The 22725-nt window shown below is 43.4% G+C and overlaps 1 protein-coding gene and 1 long non-coding RNA gene across 2 annotated transcripts in view; one reads left to right on the forward strand and one right to left on the reverse strand.

Moving 5' to 3' along the window:
- Positions 1-22725, reverse strand: part of LOC121571713 (ephrin type-A receptor 3-like) — a 687439-nt gene that overhangs the window by 405257 nt on the left and 259457 nt on the right. The gene's annotated exons all lie outside the window — the stretch shown is intronic.
- LOC121571717 lies at positions 1370-4266 on the forward strand. Its single transcript, XR_006001756.1, has 3 exons — positions 1370-1655; positions 2159-2228; positions 3965-4266. It is a non-coding gene; the product is annotated as an uncharacterized LOC121571717 (long non-coding RNA).

Raw genomic sequence — 22725 nt, forward strand, 5'->3', positions numbered from 1 at the left:
AAACAAAACAGCAACAGATTCACACCCCGGACAGTCAACTGGGCTTTTATTAAACCAGTCCTAACGGGCTATGATTAAAATCCCACTGGGCCTTTTAGACCTACATTAGTATTTTGTGTGTGTATTTATTATGGATCACCATTAGCTGTTGCCAAGGCTATAGTTACTCTTCCTGGGGTCCGGCAAAATTAAGGCATTTATACAATTTAAAAAACATTACAATACATTCATTGTCGAATTCATAACACACGAAGTGTGTGCCCTCAGGCCCATACTCCACTAACACAGATCTACATCACAAAATCCATGTGTACGTGTGTGTATAGTGTGGATGTTATCATGTAGTCCTGTGTAGCTCAGTTGGTAGAGCATGGTGCTTGCAATGCCAGGGGTGTGGGTTCGATTCCCACGGGGGGCCAGTATGAAAATGTATGCGCTCACTAACTGTAAGTCGCTCTGGATAAGAGTGTCTGCTAAATGACAAAAATGTATGTGTTTGTGTTGCTTTGCTGTTCCATAAGGTGTATTTTTATCTGTTTTTTAGTACTTAAGGTCATCTATATTCACTCTGGATCTATGTCTCTTAACCTATTCTGTATAGATAATACTATTCTGTATAGGTAATACTATTCTGTATAGGTATTACTATTCTGTATAAGTATAACCAGAGCCATATATATAGAGAGTTGGGCCAATGTGGTTTCTGTCTGAACGTTCCGAGAGGGCCACTTTCTCCTCCATAGCCATTCCTAAGTGATAATTGACACTTCTGCGTTGTGCTGTTTATTTCTGATAGCTTTCAAAACCTATGAAGATGTCCAGTGAAAGCAGATATGCAATTGGTTGACACCACAACCCAGTACAGACTTGGATACATATTATCCCCAATGCTAATCAATACATTTTGCTTGTTTACAGCTGGTAATTTCATTATTGTCGTAGGCACTCTCATATTGTTACATCACCAACATTTTGAGAATAAAGGCGCTAACATGACAGCCGTTCTAAAAACCTGACCGAACTCTCTATATCAACTAGGTCTCACAGTCTCAGATCATGATTAGACATTCATCCATGTTTCTCAAACATTACATTTCGAAGTTGTTGCAAACGTCAAATTTCGAAGTGTTTCAGGTTAAGTTTAGTTAGGCATTAACTACGAATGGTTAAGGTAAGGGTTAAGGTTTGGGATAGGCTTAAAACAAAAATAACTTCCTATTGCTGGATTCAAACTTGCAACCTTTGGAATCAGAAGCAGATGCTTACGCCCATCCACCATCCCTGTCCACAATGCCTTAGCAAAACCAAAACCTACTTGAAGGTAACAGTGCTCACTGTTGCCCCTAGTGGATGGTTTCCACATCATCTCCCGACGTCCTCAGACATGGATGGACTTTGAATACTGACTTGGCTGTTGACCTGGCTGTTCTATATGACTCTGGGTAATACTATTCTGTATAGGTAATACTATTCCGTATAGAGGGCTTGCAGTTGCGTCACAAATCACCTAGCAAGCAGAGTCAATCTGGTGGAATTCCTCCAATCGTCCACATGGCTAGTTGTGTTTTGCTACCACCAGAATCTTCGGGAAGATTGCCCATTATTTCATGTTTCTAAGGACCCAGAAAATGGAGTCAGTGGGAGAACCTATTCAAGTAAGTAAATATATTTTGAAAGTTATAAAAAATGAACAAGATATTATAGGCTGTCTAGCTTGCTACAGGAACTTTGTGTGCAGGCTAACTCAAATTAGCTACTAACGTAATGTTTGCCAGCTAGCTAACTTTATATACTGTATATCTAGCCAAGTGAATTATATATCACCAGCTAGCTAACTTCAAATTAGCTAGTTAGCTAGCTATCTGGATGTATTTAACGTTGTAATTTGAAATGGATTTGTAGCTAGCTAGCTAACGTAGCTAGCTAACAGCCATGGAAGAGGGTGAAAAGATTAGCTAGCAGTTCCAGCTGTCAGAGAAGTGAGAGTAGGCTACTCTGGATAGGGCAGGTACCTTTGTGGGAGGACATTATGAAAATATTATCCAGTTCCAGTCCCTAGCGAGAAACTGAGGACAGAGAGATATAGCAACATAATATTCAGTGCTGTCTAATATGAGTATAATGCAGCCTGTTTCTTTGTGATGTTTTTTGGCCTCAGATACAGAAAGCCGTGAAACCCTGTCTGCAGATGAAGATGAAGTCCCAATGAATGTCCCAAGAGAATAAGGGTACATATTTGTGTACAATGGACTATGTGTACCTACAGTGCATTCGGAAAGTATTCAGACCCCTTGAATTATTCCACATTTGGTTACATTACAGCCTGATTCTAAAATTGATTGAATTAAATTGTTTCCTCATCAATCTACACACAATACCCTATAATGACAAAACGAAAACAGGTTTTTAGAAATGTTTGCTAATTTATTAAAAATAAAAAACAGAAATACCTTATTTACATAAGTATTCAATCCCTTTGCTATGATAATTTAAATTGAGCTCAGGTGCATCCTGTTTCCATTGATCATCCTTGAGATGTTTCTACAACTTGATTGGAGTCCACCTGTGGTAAATTCAATTGATTGGACATGATTTGGAAAGGCACACACCTGTCTAGTGTATGTCAGAGCAAAAACCAAGCCATGAGGTTGAAGGAATTGTCCGTAGAGCTCCGAGACAGGATTGTGTCGAGGCACAGATCTGGGGAAGGGTACCAAAAAATCTCTGCAGCATTGAAGGTCCCCAAGAACACAGTGGCCTCCATCATTCTTAAATGGAAGAAGTTTGGAACCACCAAGACTCTTCCTAGAGCTGGCTGCCCGGCCAAACTGAGCAATCGGGGGAGAAGGGCCTTGGTCAGGGAGGTCACCAAGAACCTGATTGTAACTCTGACAGAGCTCCAGCGTTCATCTGTGGAGATGGGAGAACCTTCCAGAAGGACAACCATCTCTGCAGCACTCCACCAATCAGGCCTTTATGGTAGAGTGGCCAGACGGAAGCCACTCCTCAGTAAAAGGCACATGACAGCCCGCTTGGAGTTTGGCAAAAGGCACCTAAAGAATCTCAGACCATGAGAAACAAGATTCTCTGGTCTGATGAAAACAAGATTGAACTCTTTGTCCTGAATGCCAAGCGTCACATCTGGAGGAAACCTGGCACCATCCCTACGGTGAAGCATAGTGCTGGTGGCATCATGCTGTGGTGATGTTTTTCAGCGGCAGGGACTGGGAGAGTAGTCAGGATCGAGGGAAAGATGAACGGAGCAAAGTACAGAGAGATCCTTGATGAAAACCTGCTCAGAGCGCTCAGGACCTCAGACTGGGGTGAAGGTTCACCTTCCAACAGGACAACAACCCTAAGCACACAGCCAAGACAACGCAGGAGTGGCTTCAGGACAAGTCTCTGAATGTCCTTGAGTGGCCCAGCCAGAGCCCAGACTTCTCTGGAGAGACCTGAAAATAGCTGTGCAGCAACACTCCCCATACAACCTGACAGAGCTTGAGAGGATCTGCAGAGAAGAATGGGAGAAACTCCCCAAATACAGGTGTGCCAAGCTTGTAGCGTCATACCCAAGAAGACTTGAGGCTGTAATCGCTGCCTAAGGTGCTTCAACAAAGTACTGAGCAAAAGGTCTGAATACTTATGTAAATGTGATATTTCAGTTTTTTTGTTTTAATAAATTAGTAAACATTTCTAAAAACCAGTTTTTGCTTTGTCATTATGGGGTATTGTGTTTAGATTGATGAGGGGGAAAAAAAACAATTTAATCAATTTTAGAATCTGGCTGTAATGTAACAAAGTGGAAAAAGTCAAGGGGTCTGAATACTTTCCGAATGCACTGTATGTTCTCAATTTAAAAACGATACCAGTAGACAATGTATGAGGTTAATCATTATACTAGATGTTGTAAATGCCTTGTGCTGACATGAAATTGTTTAGTGCAAATCCAACCCTTGTAATCTAGGTGGTGAAATGTCTGGAAGCAGGAGAGAATGGGATCCTTAGCTCAAAACATACACACAACTACCAAGTTCAATGCCAGATACTTTTCTCCCAGAAGGTCTGAGTGGCACTTGGAGGTGCCACTATAGTAATGAAGATGGTTTGTGTAAGACTACCACAACAATTACATTGTCTATGCTAAATGTGTTTAGATTGTAAAAGAAAGAATAGTTAGGCTATAAGAAATACATTGTATTAAATGGAGCAAAGCAGAGATGACACAAAATACTTTTCATTTCACCCATACAACAATATAGCCTATTATTAAAGTACAGTATGTTTACAATATCATAAACAATAGTATTTTTTTACATGGTCCAAATTATATTTTATATATTCATATGGTTTAAGGGGGCACTTTTGTCATGACGACAAGGTGAAGATGCTCTCGACTCAAATGGCACAACATAATCGTTCAGAATTACCAAAGCACAGCATATGACAACCATCTTGTATAACTGAGGGATTTCTCCTTTCATATCTGGAAAAAGACAAAGTAGTAGAAGTAGAAACTGATGCTGCTGCAGCATTGCTCATCTTCACAGTGGGAATCCAGTCGACATGGGTGTCTTGATAGAGGTCAGCTGGTGAACCTATAGTACATAAACAAATGAAAAGCACACCTGATGATATCACTTATTCAGGTCACATATACCATCAGGGCTCTTAATTGTTTGGTTCTGTTTAATTCATTCAGGTGTTTTAGTGTCATATAAAGATTACATACAGTGGGGAGAACAAGTATTTGATACACTGCTGATTTTGCAGGTTTTCCTACTTACAAAGCATGTAGAGGTCTGTAATTTTTATCATAGGTACACTTCAACTGTGAGAGACGGAATCTAAAACAAAAATCCAGAAAATCACATTGTATGATTTGTAAGTAATCCATTTGCATTTTAATTGCATGACATAAGTATTTGATACATCCGAAAAGCAGAACTTAATATTTGGTACAGAAACCTTTGTTTGCAATTACAGAGATCATACATTTCCTGTAGGTCTTGACCAGGATTGCACACACTGCAGCAGGGATTTTGGCCCACTCCTCCATACAGACCTTCTCCAGATCCTTCAGGTTTCGGGGCTGTCGCTGGGCAATACGGACTTTCAGCTCCCTCCAAAGATTTTCTATTGGGTTTAGGCCACTCCAGGACCTTGAGATGCTTCTTACGGAGCCACTCATTAGTTGCCCTGGCTGTGTGTTTCGGGTCGTTGTCATGCTGGAAGACCCAGCCACGACCCATCTTCAATGCTCTTACTGAGGGAAGGAGGTTGTTGGCCAAGATCTCGCGATACATGGCCCCATCCATCCTCCCCTCAATACGGTGCAGTTTTCCTGTCCCCTTTGCAGAAAAGCATCCCCATAGAATGATGTTTCCACCTCCATGCTTCACGGTTGGGATGGTGTTCTTGGGGTTGTACTCATCATTCTTCTTCCTCCAAACACGATTGGAGTTTAGACCAAAAAGCTATATTTTTGTCTCATCAGACCACAAGACCTTCACCATTCCTCCTCTGGATCATCCAGATGGTCATTGGCAAATTTCAGACAGCCTGGACATGCGCTGGCTTGAGCAGGGGGACCTTGCGTGCGCTGCAGGATTTTAATCCATGACGGCGTAGTGTGTTACTAATGGTTTTCTTTGAGACTGTGGTCCCAGCTCTCTTCAGGTCATTGACTAGGTCCTGCCGTGTAGTTCTGGGCTGATCCCTCACCTTCCTCATGATCATTGATGCCCCACGAGGTGAGATCTTGCATGGAGCCCCAGACCGAGGGTGATTGACCGTCATCTTGAACGTCTTCCATTTTCTAATAATTGTGCCAACAGTTGTTGCCTTCTCACCAAGCTGCTTGCCTATTGTCCTGTAGCCCATCCCAGCCTTGTGCACGTCTACAATTTAATCCCTGATGTCCTTACACAGCTCTCTGGTCTTGGCCATTGTGGAGAGGTTGGAGTCTGTTTGATTGAGTGTGTGGACAGGTGCCTTTTATACAGGTAACGAGTTCAAACAGGTGCAGTTAATACAGGTAATGAGTGGAGAACAGGAGGGCTTCTTAAAGAAAAACGAACAGGTCTGTGAGAGCCGGAATTCTTACTGGTTGGTAGGTTATCAAATACTTATGTCATGCAATAAAATGCAAATGAATTACTTAAAAATCATACAATGTAATTTTCTGGATTTTTGTTTTAGATTCCGTCTCTCACAGTTGAAGTGTACTAATGATAAAAATTACAGACCTCTACATGCTTTGTAAGTAGGAAAACCTGCAAAATCGGCAGTGCATCAAATACTTGTTCTCCCCACTGTATATTGTTGGGCTGGAACGACCAATAGTCAACACAGCAGGTTGTCCTATCCCATTGAGGCCTTTGTCCTATGCTGTAATGTCCATACATTTTCCCTCTTATGCATAAAGTTCTCAACAAATTATCATTGGGTCAGTGCCACTGGAGTTTTTTGGGACAATAATGTCCTCCTTCAGGCTATATGGATGTCATATTGTACAATGTATGTCTCCCCTTTTCATGGTCATGGCTAGAAGGCATACAGCTTTTTTCAAATTAATGTCACATTTTACTTTTTGTAGCAGATTAGGAGAATTTACACAGCAGGTTAGGAGAATTAGGTTAAGTAAAAGGGTTAGGTTAGCTAAAATGCAAAAAAATAACTTTTGATTAAATGGTTGCATTCAAGACAAGGTCGTTTTTATTGATCTATTGATCAAAGGCAACATTCTTCCCATGCAAAGGAAAGAAACACCTCTGATATAGCCTATAGGGGTATACCACTACGTGCTCATTAATAGCCTAAATTATGACTCTCCAATCTACTCATCACATTATGAATAGTAGGCTTACACTAGTCTGCAAATGCAATGATAGATGCATGCAATCCTTTGTTATAAAGGTGCATATTTATGGTGAAGACATTGCTTCCCCAAAACTTGAAACTCACACGACACATGCTAATAGCTAGACTACAAGCTATCTATCTAGCTAATGTTGGCTAACTTAGTCTTGTTGTTAACACCTGGTTAGCATAACAGCTAAACTCGAAATTGATCAGACTTACCAGTGATGAAATGATCGGATCAGACCCTGTACTGACAGCTGTCTGGATTCAGGTCTTGACATGCAAAAAGGTTTCTTTGCTTTTCTGACAGTTCTTAAGTATTATCTCCTTGGTGTTTGTTTCATGATTGTGGGTAATGTGTAAAATATATAAACGTTTGTCTTTCCTGCCTTGTTAGAGGAGCCAAATACTGCACAGAAATTGACCATGGTGATGAATCAACTAGGTTTAGGCACTGTTATAATGCAGCTTGGGGTAGCCACTCAGCTGTTGTTGTTGAAATAATTAATGCAGTGGTCTTTCAACATGGCTGTCAGGAGGCGTCGAACGTCAACTGGCAACCCTCTATAGGTAATACTATTCTGTATAGGTAATACTGTTCTGTATAGGTAATACAATTATGTACTAGGGACTGGCAGGTTAGGATCTGCCTCTTTTTGAGGACCAATGAAATGACAATTAGCATATTAAGGGACAATCTGTACATGCTAAAAACCAGGTGGACTGGTCAATATCATCTATAGAGAACTTGATAAACAAATACATCATGGTTGGAAAAAATTACTAATTGTCTTGACATCTTGGGAGCTGTCTTTTGCTTCAGGGAGTGTGAGGTGTTTTCCGATACCAGACATTCTAAACAAATGAGTCTGAAAGTAATGCTATTAATGTAGCAAGGCCAGCTGCATTAATAAACTCTACCAGTCAGTGTGGTGACTGTCCTCTGTGGGTGGAGGATTGTGTCTGTGTTAGGTGACTGTCCTCTGTGGGTGGAGGAGTGTGTCTGTGTTAGGTGACTGACCTGTTAGAGCCTCCTAGCTCATTAGTGACCAGGTCTTTGGCATTTAGCTGGGTACACCCAGTCCTCTCACACACACGCCTGCATGCACACACACAGGCAAACACACTTTTGCTCTCTCTCTCTCTCTCTCTCTCTCTCTCTCTCTCTCTCTCTCTCTCTCTCTCTCTCTCTCTCTCTCTCTCTCTCTCTCTCTCTCTCTCTCTCTCAATTCAATTTCAATTTCAATTTAAGGGCTTTATTGGCATGGAAACATATGTTAACATTGCCAAAGCAAGTGAAGTAGATAGTAAACAAAAGTGAAATAGACAATAGATATTAACAGTAAACATTACACTCAGAAGTTCCCCCAAAAATAAAGACATTTCAAATGTCATATTATGTCAATATACAGTGTTGTAACACTGTGCAAATAGTTAAAGTACAAATGGGAAAATAAATAAACATAAATATGGGTTGTATTTACAATGGTGTTTGTTCTTCACTGGTTGCCCTTTACTTGTGGCAACAGGACACAAATCTTGCTGCTGTGATGGCACACTGTGGTATTTCATCCAGTAGATAAGGGAGTTTATCAAAATTGGGTTTGTTTTTTAATTCTTTGTGGATCTGTGTAATCTGAGCGAAATATGTGTTTCTAATATGGTCATACATTTGGCAGGAGGTTAGGAAGTGCAGCTCAGTTTCCACCTCATTTTGTGGGCAGTGTGCACGTAGCCTGTCTTCTCTTGAGAGCCAGGTCTGCCTACGGCGGCCTTTCTCAATAGCAAGGCTATGCTCACTGAGTCTGTACATAGTCAAAGCTTTCCTTAAGTTTGTGTCACTCACAGTGGTCAGGTATTCTGCCACTGTGTACTCTCTGTTTAGGGCCAAATAGCATTCTAGTTTGCGCTGTTCTTTTGTTAATTCTTTCCAATGTGTCTAGTAATTCTCTTTTTGTTTTCTCATGATTTGGTTGGGTCTAATTGTGTTGCTGTCCTGGGGCTCTGTGGGGGCTATTTGTGTTTGTGGACAGAGCCCCAGGACCAGCTTGCTTAGGGGAATCGCTTCCTTTTAAGGTTTGGGAATCGGTTTGGTTTGGGAATCGCTTCCTTTTAAGTGGTTATAGAATTTAACAGCTCTTTTCTCGATTTTGATAATTAGCAGGTATCGGCCTAATTCTGCTCTGCATGCATTATTTGGTGTTTTCCATCGTACACAGAGGATATTTTTGCAGAATTCTGCATGCGGAGTCTCAATTTGGTGTTTGTCCCATTTTGTGAATTCTTGGTTGGTGAGCGGACCCCAGACCTCACAACCATAAAGGGCAATGGGTTCTATAACTGATTCAAGTATTTTTAGCCAGATCCTGATTAGTATGTCAAATTCTATGTTCCTTTTGATGGCATAGAAGGCCTTGTCTCTCAGATCGTTCACAGCTTTGTGGAAGTTACCTGTGGCGTTAAGGCCGAGGTATATATCGTTTTTTGTATGCTCTAGGGCAACGGTGTCTACATGGAATTTGAATTTGTGGTCCTGGCAACTGGACCTTTTTTGGAACACCATTATTTTTGTCTTACCTACTGTCAGGGCCCAGGTCTGACAGAATATGTGCAGAAGATAAAGGTGCTGCTGTAGGCCCTCCTTGGTTGGTGACAGAAGCACCAGATCATCAGCAAACAGTAGACATTTTACTTCAGATTCTAGTAGGGTGAGGCCGGGTGCTACAGACTGTTCTAGTGCCCTCGCCAATTCGTTGATATATATGTATCTCTCTCTCTCTCTCTCTCTAGCTCTCACTCTCTCTAGCTCTTTATCTCTCAATTCTTCTCTCTCTCTCTCTAGCTCTCTCTCTCTCTCTCTGTAGCGCTCTCTCTCTAGCTCTCTCTCTCTAGCTCTCTCTTTCTCTCTCAATCCTTCTCTCTCTCTCTAGCTCTCTCTCTTGGTCTCTCTCTAGCTCACTCTCCATAGCTCTCGCTCTCTCTCTCTCTCTCTAGCTCTCTCTCTCTCTAGCTCTTTATCTCTCAATCCTTCTCTCTCTCTCTAGCTCTCTCTCTCTAGCTCTCTCTCTAGCTCTCTCTCTCTAGCTTTCTCTCTCATTCTCTCTCAATCCTTCTCTCTCTCTCTAGCTCTCTCTCTTGCTCTCTCTCTAGCTCTCTCTCTCTCTCCTCTCTCTCTCTCTCTCTCTCTCTCTCTAGCTCTTTCTCTCTCAATCCTTATCTCTCTCTCTCCACCACTATCACTTCATTAATCAGCACTTAGAGACCTCTCTCAACTAGCCCAAGGTCATTCCCACAAACAGGAATGCAGTTCTATGATTCAGTACTGTCTCAAACACACACACACACATGCACACACTCTCACACGCACACATGCACAAACACACGCACACACAGCTGTCAGAACAACAAACTTGTCGATTTATCATCAAGATAAATGTGTGTTTTCCTGCTCCCACGTCAACACCTCAGCCCCTCAAGACAGAGCGATGGAAATGATAGCATGATGTTGTCTGTGGGTGAGTGGTAACAGAAGGGAACACAGCAGGGATGAGGGAAACAGGTTCTCTCTGTCCTCAGATCTGTCCTCTCATCTCCCTGTAGAGTTGACTAGAGGAGAGACTGGTGGGTAGCAGCTTAATAGACACTGATGATGAAGTAATGAACCTCTATGACAGCACTACCTGGACTGAGTCCCCTTTAGCTCAGTTGGTAGAGCATGGCGCTTGCAACGCCAGGGTTGTGGGTTCGTTTCCCACGGTGGGCCAGTATGAAAATGTGTGCACTCACTAACTGTACGTCGCTCTGGATAAGAGCGTCTGCTAAATGACTTAAATGTAACAGGAGTTTTACTAAGTTTTATAATATGTCAACCTGTTGGTTTACCTGTCGGCACAGAGCTGCAAGGACAGAGTACATAACTACACCTGGGATACTCTTCTGATGAACTGCTTTCAGCTAGGAATGGATAGAGGTTGGATTAATTCACATGAATAACAGTGGTGTTTCACAAACATGGCACGTATGGATGTAAGTATGGTGACTCGGTCTATGAATCAGTCTCCTAAAGGACCTCAGCCTCCTCTACTGTTAGTCCTTCAGTCCTGACAAACCACAGCGCTCTGTGGATGACAATGATCCATCTCTATTGCGCTTACAGAACGCTAAAACAACCCTCACCTTTTCTCCTTGGCTGTGAACAGCTAGAGCACAGTGGCCAGGCCCAGGGAGGGATAATACAACATTCAAGTAAAAGGTCATGTGACAGTTATTAGACTACACTGTGCTGTCTGCTAATGGTATGGCCTACAGAGAGACACATTGATCAGCAGGCCATGTGTGTGTGTGTGTGTGTGTGTGTTGATAGTGCAGCCTGCAGAGGAAGGCATTGATCAGCCCCTGTCCCCTCTGACAGCCAGGAATACACACTGCTGTTTGTTCTCCTAATTGAGCGGGTTCACCTTGTGAAACACACACACACACAGACGGAAACAGAAACACACATACAAAAACATGCACGCACACACGCAAACACACCTCTGGAGAGCACTGACGGATGTAATCTCACGGCACAGTGTGTTTATCTGACCTCAGGCCCAGTCAATCAATGGCAACACTCCAGCAGAGGGCTCTACGTGTGTGTGTGTGTGTGTGTGTGTGTGTGTGTGTGTGTGTGTATGTGTGTGTGTGTGTGTGTGTGTGTGTGTGTGTGTGTGTGTGTGTGTGTGTGTGTGTGTGTGTGTGTGTGTGTGTGTGTGTGTGTGTGTGTGTGTGTGTGTGTGTGTGTGTGTGTGTGTGTGTGTGTGTGTGTGTGTGTGTGTGTGTGTGTGTGTGTGTGTGTGTGTGTGTGTGTGCGTGCGTGCGTGTGTGCGTGTGTGTGTGAGTATGTGTGTGTGCGAGATGCTGCAGACAAACACAGGCACATAGTTAGTATGCAGAGCATTACCTCTAAAGGGAGATAAACTCATTTAGATTATAACACAGTCATAGATGGAGATATAGACACTATCAACACAGATATAAAGTGTTATACACACTACGTCCATTAGCTCAACTCTTTGCAACTTCATAAATGACTCGGACCTCTTGGTGTAGCAGCTTTGGATGTTTGGCTTTGAGTTGCAAGGTCATTGGTTCCTATCACTATACCACATCACTCACACACGCGTACAGACGCAGAAACACACATCGCACACAAACATCCGTTACAATATGTTGTAGTCTTTGTGTTCATTTAAAGTTGTGAAAGTCCTTGTATCTATAGCTAGAAGCTGTGTGATGAATTACAGTAGTTTCTCCATGCCTTTATTTCATATCACAGGCTCAATAACTCATCTTTGATCAGCCTCCATGAAGTTCTGATCAAAAACAATCGCTGCTTGTGTTCCCCTCGCACTTGTTTATGACGACACAGGGTCTGACAACCCAACACAAACACACCCTCACACAATTCTGTACTTTCATATGATCTCATCACACATTCTGCTCCTTATACAGGCTGGCTGATCCTAACATCAATCATCTTGTGATTATGCAGTGTTTGCGAGCAACTGGCATGTTGATAAATTAAGCAGTAGAACGATCCTCTAGTGTGTATAGAGGATCAAATGAGCCACTAGCAGATAAACTAGAGCAGCTAGCCATCCTGAGGAAATATGAATGAAGCTATTGATCTTGAAGACATACTGTTTGATTATGTGCGGTTTTCAAGGATACAGGGATACTTTATATATGCTATGTGCGTATGTGAATTTAGGATGACTACAGTGCATGTCTATTCAATCATGGACAATCCTATTCCAGACTTGATGGCCTCCCTTCACAATGGACTATCAGTATAAATGTGTCCCAATGAAAAGCTCTAGTCGGTACAACCTCTCTCTCTGATCCGCAGCGCTCCCTAAATGAATCTGTCCGACTACATGAGGAAGAATGGAACAAATAGCTTATCAGGTCTTTTACTCTGGGAGGGAAGGGCAAGGAGGTCATAAAAAGGGCTTTACACAGCCAGACGGCCTGTGCGACACACACACATGCACACATACACACGAACGGACACACACACACACCGCAGGGCTGAGACAGGGCTCTCAGGCTTATTACGATGAACACCTCTGTCCCCCAGACACTTTAACCATTCTTTATGTTATAATAACAGAGCCCATTTTGGCATGGAGGGTTTCCATTCCCCCGCCAGTGTCCATCATGTGCTGCACAGATTAACAGACTTGTGCAGCCTAATGGCAGACAGAGGCAGATTGGCCTCTCTGCTGGTGCTCTCCTTGGTAATGAGACCATTTTCCCAGAGCGGGCGCCACTCAGGGGGAACTAATCTCAGATGGTGTGAAGTGCAGGGCGCAGGGGGGGCAGAGAGAGGCGTCGAGCAGGGACATGACAGGGAAGATCTGAAGAGGAGGGTTTCTTCACAGATCTCAAAGTGAGAGGAGGGACCAAATGACTGGACATTGATTTCCCCTTAGATAGGCCAGCTGCAAAGTCAAAATTGCTTTTTGGTCTTAATTTAAGGTTAGGGTTAGGTTTAAAATCAGATTTTATGACTTTGTGGCTGTGCCAGCTAGTGACCCCTCTGCAGTGACCCCTCTGCAAAGCTGCCTTTAGAACAAGATTCATGGCGAAAAACGCTAACCTGCTAAATAGACACTGTCCATCTAGATGATCTGGAGATCTGACTACGGTATCAGTGCTGCTCTCAAAGGCTAGATAAGGGTTTGTCAATATGAATGATTTAGTTGTTTTTCCTGAAATGCAGTATAATATGGCTGGAAAGGATGAAAACACACTGATACCGTACACATGCACACAGGCACTCACTCGCACACTCGCACACACACACACACACACACACACACACACACACACACACACACACACACACACATACACACACATGCACACACCACAGTCGATATGCAGACAAAAAACATTGTAGAGCACTGCTAGCTAAATAATGCAAAAAATTAAAAGCTTATTTTCACACAGCACTCCATCAATAGACATATTGGCAAATGAATCTAATTTATCGGCTTTACTAATGCTCAGCAATAATTCTCCTGTCTTTCTGTAATTAATAGGAGCTTTTAATCATCCAGATTTCCTTTATTACATTCAGACCATGTTCGTCTTCTGTAGGCTGAGCCCAGGAGTTGGTTTGTCAAATAATTTATTGACCACCATACATAACGTCATTGAGAGGTTTGATTATAAAAGACCAATTAATAGGAAAATGTCTAATTGCTAATTATGACATGATAAATGGTACTGCTCTATAATTTCTGCCTCTGCATACTCACAGACTGACATACAAACATAAACTAGGAATTAAGTAATTTTGTTTTCAAGAATTAACAGGAGAGCATTAAGATATCTCAACATTTATGACTACCACAAAACGCAAAATAATTTATTGGATCACTCTCAACAGAATGAAATACAATGTAGTTCTACACTACTACTCGGGTTTAATACTGGTGACCGGTATCCCAGGACTTCCCGACCAAGCTTCTTCCTGTTGGCCGAGAAAAATAATGACTGGTCCCTTGAAAAATATGCTGCAAAAAAATACAAAATATGCACGTGCGAATAGCTGCATGAACTGGACATATGAACTGGCTGGCTTTATTCATACATTAGACCAGTGTCACGCCCTGACGTATAGAACTCTTGTTAGTTGAGTCAGGGTGTGGAAGTTCTATGTTATTATTTCTATGTTTACGATCTAGGATTTATATTTCTATGCTTGGCCAGGTATGGTACCCAATCAGAGGCAGCTGTCGCTCGTTTTCTCTGATTGGGGATCATACTTAGGTAGCCCAGTTGCCTACTATGTTTGTGGGATTTTGTTCCTGTGTTAGGCTTGTATTGTGTATAGCCTTGGACTTCACGTTATGTTGGTTTGATGTTTTGTTTTTGTGTTTATTATTAATAAACATGTTCACATCACACGCTGCACCTTGGTCTGACCCGTCTCTCAACGTTCGTGACAACCATTCATCACAACACTAGCAGCCTACTAGCTGACTAAACTCCACGGTGAAGGAAGTTTCTGATGAACTCCACCAACAGAGTGGAGCAGAGACCAGGCTTTGTGGAATTCAGTTGCGACTACATCTATTCACCCAAGGTCAACGCTTCACAAAATGTAAATTATGAAATGCAACATTTACTTGGAGCTAACTCTGCAAATAGCAGTGCTGGGTGATTTGATAAGTCATAGTCAATCGATCAATAATATAATAATACTCTTAGCAAAGGTGTTTATCTTTAATTTACAATCTGTAGAAACTATGAGAATAGAAATGCTCAGAACTTTTGTTAAACATCACAGCACAGTAGGAAACTACACTGCTCAAAAAAATAAAGGGAACACTAAAATAACACATCCTAGATCTGAATGAATGAAATAATCTTATTAAATACTTTTTTCTTTACATAGTTGAATGTGCGGACAACAAAATCACACAAAAATTACAAATGGAAATCAAATGTATCAACCCATGGATGTCTGGATTTGGAGTCGCCCTCAAAATTAAAGTGGAAAACCACACTACAGGCTAATCCAACTTTGATGTAATGTCCTTAAAACAAGTCAAAATGAGGCTCAGTAGTGTGTGTGGCCTCCACGTGCCTGTATGACCTCCCTACAACGCCTGGGCATGCTCCTGATGAGGTGGCGGATGGTCTCCTGAGGGATCTCCTCCCAGACCTGGACTAAAGCATCCGCCAACTCCTGTGCAGTCTGTGGTGCAACATGGCGTTGGTGGATGGAGCGAGACATGATGTCCCAGATGTTCTCAATTGGATTCATGTCTGGGGAACGGGCGGGCCAGTCCATAGCATCAATGCCTTCCTCATGCAGGAACTGCTGACACACTATAGCCACATGAGGTCTAGCATTGTCTTGCATTAGGAGGAACCCAGGGCCAACCGCACCAGCATATGGTCTCACAAGGGGTCTGAGGATCTCATCTCGGTACCTAATGGCAGTCAGGCTACCTCTGGCGAGCACATGGAGGGCTGTGCGGCCCCCCAAAGAAATGCCACCCCACACCATGACTGACCCACCGCCAAACCGGTCATGCTGGAGGATGTTGCAGGCAGCAGAACGTTCTCCACGGCGTCTCCAGACTCTGTCACGTCTGTCACGTGCTCAGTGTGAACCTGCTTTCATCTGTGAGCAGACACATGCACATTTGTGTCCTGCTGGAGGTCATTTTGCAGGGCTCTGGCAGTGCTCCTCCTGCTCCTCCTTGCACAAAGGCGGAGGTAGCAGTCCTGCTGCTGGGTTGTTGCCCTCCTACGGCCTCCTCCACGTCTCCTGATGTACTGGCCTGTCTCCTGGTAGCACCTCCATGCTCTGGACACTACGCTGACAGACACAGCAAACCTTCTTGCCACAGCTCGCATTGATGTGCCATCCTGGATGAGCTGCACTACCTGAGCCACTTGTGTGGGTTGTAGACTCCGTCTCATGCTACCACTAGAGTGAAAGCACCGCCAGCATTCAAAAGTGACCAAAACATCAGCCAGGAAGCATAGGAACTGAGAAGTGGTCTGTGGTCACCACCTGCAAAACTAATTGCCTATAATTTCCACCTGTTGTCTATTCCATTTGCACAACAGCATGTGAAATGTATTGTCAATCAGTGTTGCTTCCTAAGTGGACAGTTTGATTTCACAGAAGTGTGATTGACTTGGAGTTACATTGTGTTGTAACTACGTGTTAAAGTGTTCCCTTTATTTTTTTGAGCAGTGTATATGGCAGCTAGAAATCAAAACTGGACAGTCTTCAGAGACAGATGGGAATGTATGGGGGATTGGAAATGATGCAGACAATTACATTGATAGAAGCCACAATCTATCTGCAATAATAAAGCTGATCTACCCCCCCCTCCCAAAAAATTAAATAAAATAATAATACTTACATTGTACCTATCTTTGTCCTCTGTAGTTGTGTGCCTTTCATGTTTGATGAAATCCATACTTTTAATAATAAATGTTAATCAAATACAACCATCGACTGTTTCCTTGTTTAGATTCAATTGCATTTGCTCTGATTTGCTGTCTTGTAGCAAAAGCAATGAGCAAACAGTCGGTGGTTGTATTTGATTTACGTTTATTAAAAAAGCATGGATTTCAGCAAACAAACAAAGATGCTCAACTACAAAGGACAAACATAGGTACAAGGTGGGTGTTTCATAATTCATTTTTTTTGGAAGTATTGACCTTGAGCGAATTGATGTAGCCGGAGCATAATTCCACAAAGCCTGGTCTCGCCTCCACTCCATTGGCAGAGTTTATCAGAAACTTCCTTCACAATGGAGTGGCGTTTAGTCAGCTAGCAGCCTACCATATTTAGCGTATTCAATGTAAATTGACCAATAGAAAACATTTACTTTCATGATATCTATAAATTCCATTGTTGACTATCGTGTAGGTTACACGCGAACTCTCGATTCAATTACTGAAGGCAATCGCCATCTCACATTCACAAATCTCCAAACTAGCTTTGTGGCACTGGACAGGTGAGGTTGTGTCTCTCTCTGGCGGGAGGTAAGCTTGGCTTATATGGTGTCGAGGAAGGCTTAAACCATGTATTTAGATTGTAGGTAGGTAGGTATTGTAGTTAGGAATTGTAGGTAGTTTATCTAGGTTGTTATTGTAGGTTATTGTAGGTAATTATTGTAGGTAAGTATTGTATTCGGCTGAGCCCGGTGAAGCACGAGGCTAGCTAACTCACTACCTGGACCAATAAAGCCGGCTAGCTAGCGGGTAGCTACTGGTGACTGTGGATGGTTGTTTCCAATGTTATTTCACGCTTAAGAGTACCTGTGTTTGTGCCAGCTAGCCACCTACCATTCAGCTGTTTTTCTAACCTCATTGCCTGAAGCGTTAATGTTGGGTGGTTGGTGGCTGCTGTACTCGAGATGTGGCTACCTGGATAGCTAACTGAACAATAGCTGGAATGACCTAGCTTTGATATGTGGAGACGCTTTCTCTCCGTTGGGACAGACGCGAACTGGCTGAGTTGATTCAGCGGCTAGCTTTGCGCTTGGCTGGCTGGCAGTAGCTACTAAGGGTAAGCTATAGCCTACATTTATTTTTGTTTTGTTTTTGCATGCTGGTGACCAGAGTCGTTCGGGGGAGTTCGGGACATGGGTGACTAGCTAGCGTTAGCTTGGCTCTCTGTGTATTCGTGCCGTGGGAGGAGGGGTTGGTTCGTTGGCAGAGAGCAATGGCTAGCTAGTATGCTAGCTGTTCTAGCTGGCTAACTGGCTGAATAAGTTGACGACGTGCTCGCTCAGACTGTCGGAACTAACCCAAAACTTTACACAGCGTTGGACACGGACACAAATGATCTGCTTGGTGTGTTAACGTACATGTAAATGTAAATGTTAACACACTGGTGGTTTGTTGTAACTTAGTATTGGTGCTAAACTGTGTTATTGGAGGCTGGCATGCTAGTTGGCTTTGGCGTCATAGGATTCGGTGACTTCTTGGCACTGACGGAAACATGGATTACCACAGAAAACACTGCTACTCCTACTGCTCTTTCCTCGTCTGACCATGTGTTCTCGCATACCCCAAGAGCATCTGGTCAGCGCGGCGGTGGCACAGGAATCCTCATCTCTCCCAAGTGGACATTCTCTCTTTTTCCCCTGACCCATCTGTCTATCTCCTCATTTGAATTCCATGCTGTCACAGTCACTAGCCCATTCAAGCTTTATATCCTTGTCATTTATCGCCCTCCAGGTTCCCTTGTAGAGTTCATCAATGAGCTTGACGCCTTGATAAGTTCCTTTCCTGAGGATGGCTCACCCCTCACAGTTCTGGGTGACTTTAACCTCCCTACGTCTGCCTTTGACTAATTTCTCTCTGCCTCCTTCTTTCCACTCCTTTCCTCTTTTGACCTCACCCTCTCACCGTCCCCACCTACTCACAAGGCAGGCAATACGCTTGACCTCATCTTTACTAGATGCTGTTCTTCTACTAATCTCACTGCAACTCCCCTCCAAGTCTCCGACCACTACTTTGTATCCTTTTCTCTCTCGCTCTCCTCCAACACTACTCACTCTGCCCCTACTCAGATGGTAATGTGCCGTCGCAACCTTCGCTCTCTCTCTCCCGCTACTCTCTCCTCTTCCATCCTATCATCTCTTCCCTCTGCTAAATCCTTCTCCCTCCAATCTCCTGATTCTGCCTCCTCAACCCTCCTCTCCTCCCTTTCTGCATCTTTTGACTCTCTATGTCCCCTATCCTCACGGCCGGCTCGGTCCTCCCCTCCTGCTCCGTGGCTTGACGACTCATTGCGAGCTCACAGAAGAGGGCTCCGGGCAGCTGAGCGGAAATGGAGGAAAACTAGACTCCCTGCGGACCTGTCATCTTTTCACTCCCTCCTCTCTACATTCTCTTCCTCTGTTTCCGCTGCTAAAGCCACTTTCTACCACTCTAAATGTCAAGCCTCTGCCTCTAACCCTAGGAAGCTCTTTGCCACCTTCTCCTCCCTGCTGAATCCTCCTCCTCCTCCCCCTCCCTCCTCCCTCTCTGTGTATGACTTCGTCAACCCTTTTGAAAAGAAGGTTGACGACAATCGATCCTCATTTATTAAGTCAAATGACACCGCTGGTCCTGCTCACACTGCCCTACCCTATGCTTTGACTTCTTTCTCCCCTCTCTCACCCAACAACCTGCCCGCTTGACCCTATCCCCTCCTCTCTTCTCCAGACCATTTCCGGAGACCTTCTCCCTTACCTCACCTCGCTCATCAACTCATCTTTAACCGCTGGCCATGTCCCTTCCATCTTCAAGAGAGCGAGAGTTGCACCCCTCCTCAAAAAACCTACACTCGATCCCTCCGATGTCAACAACTACAGACCAGTATCCCTTCTTTCTTTTCTCTCCAAAACTCTTGAGCGTGCCGTCTCTAGCCAACTCTCCTGCTAGCATTTTTTTGGGGGGGGGGTAGATCAGCTTAATATTGCAGATAGGTTGTAACTTCTATCAATGTAATTGTCTGCATCACTTCCAATCCCCCATATTTTTTTATATATATACTCCCCTTTATTACTTTTCAACCCCGCCATCCTTTCCCTACTTGGGGTCAATTAGTGAACAACAATGCCCAGGCCTCTACTTCCAGCCTATACTTACTATCGACACCTTATGGACACAGTCAATTTTACAATAATTCAATTTTTTATTTTTATTTTTATTTTTTGCTACTGAACTACTTCTACTCTCAACCTCTCCGATCATTTTCATGATGTCCATCCGGTTTGCTTCTATATGCCATATATTTCTAACTGTGCTCTTTCCCAAAAGCTCCAAACATACAACCTATATACTTATTATGGACACTGTATGCTTACATTATTAGTTATCTTGTTATTATTTGTTGTTATTTGTTATTAGTCCCATCTTTCAACTCCATTCAATACCTCCCATCTATCTCTTAACACCATCCATATAGGATTTCTATTTGCCATATATATTTCAACCGTACTGTGATGTTTTACAAAAGTTGTGAACCTTTCTATTCTCATTGCTTCTACAGATTGTGAATTAAAAATAAACATTTTTGCTAAAAGTATTATTAGATTATTGATCGATTGACTATGACTTTTCAGATCACCCAGTAATGCTATCTGCAAGGTTAACTCTCCTGCTATCTTTCTCAGAATGACCTTCTTGATCCAAACCAGTCAGGTTTCAAGACTGGTCATTCAACTGAGACTGCTCTTCTCTGTGTCACAGAGGCTCTCCGCACTGCTAAAGCTAACTCTCTCTCCTCTGCTCTTATCCTTCTAGACCTATCCGTTGCCTTTGATACTGTGAACCATCAGATCCTCCTCTCCACCCTCTCCGAGTTGGGCATCTCCGGCGCTGCTCACTCTTGGATTGCGTCCTACCTGACAGGTCGCTCCTACCAGGTGGCGTGGCAAGAATCTGTCTCCGCACCACGTGCTCTCACCACTGGTGTCCCCCAGGGCTCAGTTCTAGGCCCTCTCCTATTCTCTCTATACACCAAGTCACTTGGCTCTGTCATATCCTCACATGGTCTCTCCTATCATTGCTACTCCGACGACACACAATTAATTTTCTCTCTGATAACCAGGTGGCGAATCGCATCTCTGCATGTCTGGCAGACATATCAGTGTGGATGTCGGATCACCACCGCAAACTGAACCTCGGCAAGACGGAGCTGCTTGCCGGTCCTAATCCAGGCACTTGTCATCTCCCGTCTGGATTACTGCAACTCGCTGTTGGCTGGGCTCCCTGCCTGTGCCATTAAACCCCTACAACTTATCCAGAACGCCGCAGCCCGTCTGGTGTTTGACCTTCCCAGGTTCTCTCATGTCACCCCGCTCCTCCGCACACTCCACTGGCTTCCAGTTGAGGCTTGCATCTACTACAAGACCATGGTGCTTGCCTACGGAGCTGTGAGGGGAACGGCACCTCCTTACCTTCAGGCTCTGATCAGACCCTACACCCAAACGAGGGCACTACGTTCATCCACCTCTGGCCTGCTAGCTCCCCTACCTCTACAGAAGCACAGTTCCCGCTCAGCCCAGTCAAAGCTATTTGCTGTTCTGGCACCCCAATGGTGGAACAAGCTCCCCACGACGCCAGGACAGCGGAGTCACTGACCTCCTTCCGGAGACACTTGAAACCCTACCTCTTTAAGGAATACCTGGAATAGTATAAAGTAATCCTTCTACCCAACCCCCAACCCACCCCCCATAAAAAATAAATAAAGTTGAATGCACCAATTTGTAAGTCGCTCTGGATAAGAGCGTCTGCTAAATGATGTAAATGTAAAGAGGCTCAACATATAAACTGCAGCTAGGCCTATACTCACTGTTAACAAAATGGTTGGTATTTTGTCCACAAACGCGCTAGAGGAAATAGACACTTGCAACATTGATCCACCCTTGATGTTACAATAACAAAAGCGAGTGAACAATTCCGCTGATAGCCAGGTGCAAGTGGAGAGAAAAGGGCCAACAAAGGTAAGGTAAAACAAATACAATTTTCACTAGGCTGTAGGCTAATGACCTCATATTTTAGAAAACTGATTTCCTGCTTAACAAAAGGTTACGATCTACATTTGGAGATGTGCTTTTGATGGAGCATTTATCAATCCTGCCGATAAACAGGGAGAGGAGAGAATAGGGACATAGATGGCTCCTAATACAAGCATGGGCAGTAGGCCCATATCACGGCAATGAGATCAGGAGAAATAGAGAGACATGCCCAAATTGTATTCACAACCAAATTGTATTCACACAACCAGTTACAGAGACATACCAGTCAAAAGTTTGGACACACCTACTCGTTCAAGGGTATTTCTTTATTTTTACTATTTTCTACATTGTAGAATAATAGTGAAAACATAAAAACTATGAAATAACACATATGTAATCATTTAGTAACCAAAAAAGTGTTAAACAAATCAAAATACATTTTATATTTGAGATTCTTCAAAGTAGCCTTGATGACAGCTTTGCACACTCTTGGCATTCTCTCAACCAGCTTCACCTGGAATGCTTTTCCAACAGCCTTGAAGGAGTTGCCACATATGCTGAGCACTTGTTGGCTGCTTTTCCTTCACTCTGCGCTCCAACTCATCCCAAACCATCTCAATTGGTTTGAGGTCGGGGGATTGTGGGGGCCAGGTCATCTGATGCAGCACTCCATCACTATCCTTCTTGGTCAAATAGCCCTTACACAGCCTGAAGGTGTGTTGGGTCATTGTCCTGTTTAAAAACAAATGATAGTCCCACTAAGCGCAAACCAGATGGGATGGGGTATCGCTGCAGAATGCTGTGGTAGCCATGTTGGTTAAGTGTG

The sequence above is a fragment of the Coregonus clupeaformis genome, chromosome 29 (assembly GCF_020615455.1).
Source record: "Coregonus clupeaformis isolate EN_2021a chromosome 29, ASM2061545v1, whole genome shotgun sequence".
Lineage (NCBI taxonomy): Eukaryota > Metazoa > Chordata > Actinopteri > Salmoniformes > Salmonidae > Coregonus > Coregonus clupeaformis.